The following is an 8,394-nucleotide window of genomic DNA, read 5'->3' on the forward strand; positions in this document are numbered from 1 at the left end:
AAACCCAGCCCTTTACAAATAAAAAAAAAAATTCAGGTAAGGATTACTTGAAAATAATTTGCATTGAGGTATGCTATGCGTGCAAAAAAATATCAAGTGGAATTTGATGTATTTTAACAACATATGAATTCGAAGTATGGATTTAACTTTATTAAATGCGGACATACTATTCATATTCAAAATCAGTTGGTAAATTACACCAGCTGTGATGAGAATTTTAGCTGCTTCATGTCTTTGCCAACATTTGCCATTTGCTTTAAAGTGGGGTTTTTTTCATTCTAATGAGTAAGACACAGTATCCCATCATAGATTGCATTTACATTTTCCCCAAAGACTAATGAGATTGGGCACTTTTCCATGTGCTTATTAACTGTTCATATATCAAGTCTCAATGTTTATTTATTTAATTTCTGATTTATAGGATGATGTATGTGTATTGTAAATGCTTTCAGATGTGTGTTATGAATGCTGTTTCCCTGTCTATAGCTTATCTTTAGATAATCAGAAAATTTTTTTAGATAAAGTCAAGTTTGGTAATATTATATAATTAGTGCTTTTTTATATGTGCTATCATGTATGTATGTATGTTTATGTATTCATGTGTGTATGTACATGTATATGGAGGACAGAACTGTAGTGTGATTAATAAAAACCCAGAGACTTGAAGGTTCAACTTGAAGGTCAGAAAAGTAAAACAGCCAGCCACTGGCTCTTACCTCTACCTCAGTCTGAAATGATGATCCCGCCTCCAGAATCTCAGAATGAGACTGAGACTGAGCGCTGTCTCCTCCCATCTAATATTCCTCCCTAGTGCTGGGATTAAAGCTGAGCACCACTACTGCCTGGTTTCTATGGCAAACTAATGTGGCTACTGGGATTAAAAGTGTGTGTTACCACTGCCTGGTCTGTAAGGCTGACCAGGGCGGTTGTTTTACTCTCTGATCTTCAGGCAAGCTTTATTTATTAAAATACAAATGAAATATCACTACTAGAATTGCTACTGGCTGTCTTCATCCGTCGCTTCCCACCTTCTCTCTTGCAGCAGGATCTCTCACTGAACCTGGAGCTTTCTGATTCTGTAAGAGTAGCTGATCAGCTAGCTCCAATAATTTGTATTAAATTTCACTTTGTGTGTTGTAGGATTTGAAATTCAGTGTGTTTATCACAGTCATCTGGTTTTCATTATTCCACTCATCATGAAGATTTTTCTTCCCCCAGTGACCTGCCTGGGCATTATTGTTGTAGTTGGTCAGAGGAGGTCAATTTGTGGATGCCATTTGATTCATTTTTTTTAATCTTATCACTGTTGATTGTGCAACTTTATTTGTGGTAAGTCTGTCTGCCTGCCTGCCTGCCTTCCTTCCTCTCTCTTTTTTGACAATTTCTTGCCATGTAGCTCATATTGGCTTTCAGCTTTCAACCATTTCAAGACCGTTTTGACTATTTTAGAATGCTGTGGTCCCATATATATTTTAGAATCGGCTTCAATTCTTGGACTAAAAAAGTTCTGCTTGATTTTACTTGACAGTCTCTAAACCTATATATCAATTTGAAGAGACCAGAAAACTTAACAATGTTGAGGCTTCCAAACATCAAATGTTTGTGTCCTTTTATTTTTTTCTTTAATTTTTCTTAGACATAGTTTCAGTATTCATGGTAGAGAAAGGTCTACCTTTTGTCAGATGTACAAGATATCTGTTTGCTAGATATCCTTTTGTTCTTATCGTGCAAAGAATGTAATTGGTTTAGTATATTTGCTTTGTGTTATACTTTTATAAAATATAAATCACTATTAGTTATTTACTACATGGAAATGCAACCTATCTCTGTATAGTACTGAGCATATTGTGTGCCTTAGTTAGTATTATTGTTGTGATGAAACACCTTGACCAAGTAACTTAGGGAGGAGAGAATTTATTTGGCTTACACTTCCATATCACTGTTAATCATTGAAGGGAGTTAGTACAGACACTCAAACAGGGAAGGAACCTGAAGACTGGAGCTAATAATGCAGTGACCATGGATGGGTACTTTTTACTGACTTGCTCAATCTGCTATCTTAAAGCACCCAACATCACTTACAATGGATGGGGCCCTCCTATATCAATCTCTAATTTAAAAAAAAAAAATGTTCTGGCTTGCCATCAGCCTGATCTTATGGAGGCATTTTCCCAATTGAGTTTCCCTGCTCTCAGATTATAATAGCTTATGTGAAACTGACATAAAACTAAGCAGCACACCACAGCCTTGCTGAAATCAACTTAACAGGACTGAAGAGATGACTCTGAATCTCTTGTAAATCCAGTTCCTGGAGATTCGACAACCTCTTTTCACCTCTGCAGATACCTGCATGCTCATGAAAAATATACAAAAGTGCAAGCACTCATATATATATATATATATATATATATATATATACATACATACAGAAAATAATTAATAAAAAACCCCCACTTACCATCTGTAATATGTTTTTGAGTAATCCTAGGATTTTCTACATACAATTGCCATGACTTCTTCAAATAAAGTTAGTTTAGTATGTATTCATCAACACAATTATGTATTACTTTCTTCTGTAACAGTGTCTCTCTTTCATAGTTTGTTTTACACTTAAAGTCTGGAGACTTTTCTGCATGTAAACTTTTGTAATTATCAATTTTGTATAGCATTTGGTGACAAACCATTTTTTCATCTTTTTTTTTTTTACCTGATCAAAACAACTGTTCATCTTTAGAACTGATGTTTAATTTGAAAGAATACCAAAAGGTATTTATTTGCTTTTACTATTTGGACAAATAAATACTTTTTCTATCATTGAAGTACATAGTGTTGTGGGAGGTCTTTCTGTATATGTGTTGTTTTATTGGTTAATGAACAAAGAATCTGGCTTGGCCTGTGATAGGGCAAGAGTAGAACTAGGCAGGGAAAACTAAACTGATGGCTGGGAGAAAGAAGGCGGAGTCAGGAGAAGCTATGTAGCCCCACCGAAGACAGACTCCAGATGGAACCTTGCCGGTAAACCACATATTAATGGAGATGGGTTAGTTCAGAATATAAGAGCTAGCTAAAATTGTGCTTAATTTATTGGCCAAGCAGTGATTCAAATGATATAGTTTCTGAGTGATTGTTTCTATCTGAACAGCCGAAAATGAATGAGCGGACTCCCCCAACAGATAATGGTGTGGGAGGTCCTTTTGTATATGTGTCGCTTTTATTGGTTAATAAAGAAGCTGCTTTTGGCCAGTTGCTTGACAGAATTTAGTCAGGCTGGAAGAGATATATAGTTAGAGGATAGGTGGAGTCAGAAGATGCCATGTAGCCACCAGAGGGGAAAGATGCAAGCTGCCAGTTGGAACCTTGCCAGTAGGCCACAAGCCTTGTGGTAAAATATAAAATAATGGAAATGGGTTAACCAAAGATATAAGAGCTAGTTAGCAATATGCTTAAGTGATTGGCCAAGCAGTGATTTAAATAATATAGTTTCTGTGTGGTTATTTTGGGGATGAGCAGCCGGGAACGAACTAACAACCTCCAACAGCAACATAGCAAGATCAAAAAACCTCTTTAAAAAACTCAGCCATTCCCAGAAAGCCATGAGATGATGTTTCCTGAAGAGTCTATTTCCTTCTATCTCAAATACAGAGGGCAACAGCAGATCATTGGAATAATTTTATCCAATATGAACTTGATGGTCCAGTAAGTTAATGCGCTTATGTGTAGAAGCAGGGGTGCAGGGTTACTTATAGAAGTCAGGGTGATCCTTGAGCATCTGTATTAGTCTCCCACAACATGGGTGATGATTCATGAAAAAAAGCTGTCCTAGCATGAGTGACGGCTTTGGAAAGGTGTATGATTCAGGCATAACTTCCAGTCATCTCATTGTCTCTCTTTTAGTAGCTGTTTCCTGTTTATTTAACCTTGGGGAAGGGACCTCTAAAATGTCTTCTGATTCTTCTAAGTTTTGCAGTTTTTCTTAATCTTTCCTGTGAATTTCAGGAACCTTTGATTTCCTCCATTAGGTAATGCTTTTATCGGGAGGAAACAGCCATACAACACACTATCTCTTCTTTTGTATCTTTCATTCTTTCCACTTCTTCTGTAGTGTTTCCTACAGTGGGTGGTGTTGATGTGTGATTATTTTACTCTATTTGGTGTTGAGCATTGGGCATCTATGCCACATCAACTGTAATCTGTTCTAGCTGGTTGACTGGTGATGAGTCTCTGCAATAATCACTACACACTACAAAAGGAAACCTCTTAGTCAAGGCTGACAACAGGAGCAACATATGGCTATAAACATCAGTGTTTAAAAAGAAGTTTCATAGATACATTGAATCTATATGATAAAAGGACAGCAGTAGCCTCCTCCATGGGGCCTATTACTATCCCTGCCACAGTATTTTGCCTTGACTTGCAGTATAAAACACAATTCTTTACCATAGAACAGTCCTTAAATATAATAAGAAAGTAGTTGGTTGTACCCTGAACAGTTGTGCCACTATTGCAGAGTCAGACACATCTTCCTTTTTTGTGATGATAACTGAAGCTACTGCTGCTAATTTCCCCCCCAAAGCCTGTGCAATACTTTCTGGCATTATGGATGCCAATCAGTTGGGAAAAACTCAGTCCTAGCTTAATCTCTATGTTTATTGCAACACAGATTAAGTGACTTCAGCAATAGGGTCATATAGTTTGATTCTAGTGTGTAAACTGTGGCAGTGGCAGAGGTTTGTATCTTATGTGGGGTCTCAGGGCCATTCATAGCTAGCACCTCAGAAAAGTAGCTTATCTAAAGTACTGAGGTTTATATCCAGCAACCTTACAGCTCCTTCAAATGCTTTTTATACCCACACAGGTGCCTTCATTCAAACTCTGTGACTTCCATTTTTTGCTATCCTTCTAGATGCTTTTATAAATCTGTAAGACACTCAAAGCTAGTATTTATAATGAGATATTTTTAAAGGTGGAGAGCAGGCTAACAATGCAAGGCCATCAGTGCTATCCCATGACAAATAGAGGGACTGTGAAAGGAACCTGTGGGAAGTATTCTGAACATTCATTCTAAGATGTATCAAGTGGTCTCATGATTTGGCAAATAGGGGAATAAGAAAAAGTTAATAAGGTCCAATATAACATGAAAAGATCTCATCACTTGTATTGCTTTTCTATGCTGATAACTGAACTATTGCTGATAATTCTCCCCCAAAGCCTATATAATACTTTCTGGCACTATAGAAGCCAGTCAGTAGGGAAAAAGTCAGTACTAGCTTGATTTCTATGTGTATTGTAAATGAAGTTCAAAGTGACTTTGGCAATAAGGTTGGATCACTACAGTTTGATTCTATGGTGTAAACCATGGCAGTGGCATGGCATGGCTCCACCAAAAGAACAAGGTGAGTACGGTGGCCTAGATGGGTGAAAAAGGTCCATTTAGCCCTCTCCGTAATCCATAGTCTTTCTCCATGAGTCATCCAGTCTTCTTATCCTGGGTAATTGCCATTGCATCACTGCACATCTCTGTAGGACCTGATTGCCCTGTGCACCTTGGCTCAGGGCCAAAGGGCAATAAGGCTCTGCTTATATTTCATATGCTTACGGCTCAAGCTGGACAGACTGCTAAGGCCTTCGGCTGGGGAACCATCTCTACCTCAAGTGTGCTCCCTTTGAGTTGACGAGTATGCATGGCACGTTCTGTGAGGATGATCGTCTACCTTAAGACAGGATTCATTTTCACCTGAACCCCTCTGTATTGTGTGGCCTCCATGAATTGTTTCTCAGGCTTTAATGCCTTCCAGAGACTCATAAGCAATGAATTTGGTTTCTTGTCACTTTCTCCCCTGCTAAGAATTGCCATTTACCACAATTCTTACTGCATTGCTTTTGAGTGACCTAGACAGGACTCAATGGCTGATTTCCTTGTCTTATCCATTCCCTCCTGAGTGATATATTACCTTATGAACCCCATTTTTATGTCAGTCTAAGTCATTGATATTTGACACCCTCTTATAAAGATTTGTCCTACCATGGGGCGCAACAAAGCAACTAGAGTCTGTACTGGTCCTCAGATCCCTGTTGAATTAACACTTTCCTCACTGTTTCATGAACCCAACTTTGTCTAGTCCCATATACTGGTCATCAAACGCTGCCCCTCACATGCTAAGTAATAACTGTTGATCTTTTTCTGTCTTCTAGTCCTCAATATTTATAGGGACTTCAGCTAACAAAGAGTCCATAATGGCTCATATGAGCCAGTGGATCAGATTCTAATTTTTCTTCTTATTGCATCAGATTATGCTGACTTTGTCTTGGGGGGGGAATGGAAAACTATTGTTTCTTATCCATACAGTTCTTAAACTGACCCCTTCTCTTTCCCCCCAACATCCCATAGTCTCCCAAGGGAGAGGGTCTTTTCTTTCTTATTTCTTGTTTCAAACTTCTGCAGCTCAGAAGCAAACTCCACTAATTGTCATTCTTTCCTGTGTTGGGCTACTTTAAGGCCCAGTCTGCATGCTGAATCATGGATTTCCCTTTTCCTCTATATAAAAAGTTGAACTTGAGGTGTTCAAATTCACCCCTTCTTCTCTGCCCAATTCTTCCCAGGGATTCCAAGTGTTTGGAAGTTGGAGAAGTCTGTCTCACATAGATCAAGTCTAGGTTCTCTCTGCATTGGGGCCCGCCTGCTTTAGGAAATGATAAGCCAGGCCGCGGCAGCTATCTTTCAGTAATAGGCCAAAATGACAAGCACAAAAGGAAAGAGGAAGGGCACTTGCTAAGTTCTCTAAGCCTTTAGGAAACATGGAGTTGCTCCTTTGGCCACATACATGTGAATCTACAAGAGGGGTGATATTGTAGACATCAGGGGAATAGGCACTGTCATAAAGGAATGACCCAAATGACCCATAAGTGTTACCATGGCAAAACCAGAAGAGTCTACAATGTCACCCAGTCTGCTGTGGGCATCATTGTAAACAAGCAAGTTAAGGGCAAGATTCCTGTCAAGAGAATTAGTGTGTGGATTGAACACATCAAGCACGCAAAGAGCAGAGACAGCTTTCTGAAGCAGGTGAAGGAGAATGACCAGAAGGAAAAGGAAGCTAAAGAGAAGGGTACTTGGGTTCAGCTGAACCGCCAGCCTGCTCCACCCAGGGAAGCACACTTTGTGAGGACCAACAGGAAGGAGCCTGAGCTCTTGGAGCTCATTCCATACAAATTCATGGCCTGGTGTACAAAAGAAATAAAAGACCTGGACTGTAAAGGGTTTTTCTTTAAAAAAAAAATGAGAAGCCAACTCCCCTACCTTGGTTTTCTTGCCAATTTAGAGGCTAATGTGGAGGCTATCAGCCTCTTAATTGCTGTCATTTCTCCTAGCATCCACATTCGTTTGTTTTTTTGGTGTAATTTATCCCTTGCCTGAGCAATTTTGCTCTGGGCATATAGCACAGCCTCAGTCCCATGTTTCCTGGAAGAGGTGCCCTGTCACTGTCCCCATACCCCACTTTGGACCCACCCGATATGTGGAGCATCACTGCAGCCTGTGAGCTGTGACTTCCAAGAGCACGGGTGACTCTTGGGAAGCCATATCACCAGCATGTCACATCTCTGAACAACTCGCAAGCAGCTCACCTACCAGACGGGCACCCTAGCAGCTATTACTCCTGTGTAAGCTGGAGGAGCCGAATGAGTAGGTTTTGCCATCCTTCTCAGTCTTAACATTTTTTATGAGTTTTGGGAACTTCTCCCTCTCTGAGGGAAGCTTTAACTGGGAGAAAATAGTCCCACAAAATAGAAACTCTACTGTCTTATGAGAAGTTTGTCAACTATATTATCTTCTATGAGGTGTGAGATCATCCTAACAGACACAAGACATTTATTTTGATATGGTTATAATATTGTATAAAATATATGACTGGTATACTTTGGCTCACTCTTTGAATGAGAATGTAGGAAAGATGAAGGTAAAATGTGACATTATATTGAGCTGCCACCACAGCTAGTGTATTTGAGGTGACAGCTGGAAGGATCTCTCAGGCTTCTGTGCACATCTCAGTTCCATGTATGTGTTATGTGTGAGTTTGACTACGCCTCCATGTACTTCTCTTACCAGCCATGCCAAGATTCTTTGACATCTATGGAAAGATCACTCATTCTTCACAAAAGTGAATTGAGAACCTAGTGAATTCTAAAATGAAAAAATAGTGGAACCACACAGTAAACTGAAGAGTTTTGTTCTAAGAACAGGTAAAGATTTGAAAAATTTGAAAGTGTTTTTAAGGAAATAAAAAGTCAGATAGGAGATTATTCAAATAATTGACACATATCATGTAAAGGTTTAAAGCATCTGTATAAAATAAATAGCTTTCTAGGAAAGAAAATATTAACAAAATTGCATGAATC

General features: G+C 39.0%; 1 pseudogene; it reads left to right on the forward strand.

Moving 5' to 3' along the window:
* The first annotated feature begins 6,734 nt into the window (after window positions 1–6,734).
* LOC130888264 (60S ribosomal protein L21-like) lies at window positions 6,735–8,160 on the forward strand (annotated as a pseudogene).
* The last annotated feature ends 234 nt before the right edge of the window (window positions 8,161–8,394 follow it).

The sequence above is a fragment of the Chionomys nivalis genome, chromosome 16 (assembly GCF_950005125.1).
Source record: "Chionomys nivalis chromosome 16, mChiNiv1.1, whole genome shotgun sequence".
NCBI classification, from domain to species: Eukaryota; Metazoa; Chordata; class Mammalia; order Rodentia; family Cricetidae; genus Chionomys; species Chionomys nivalis.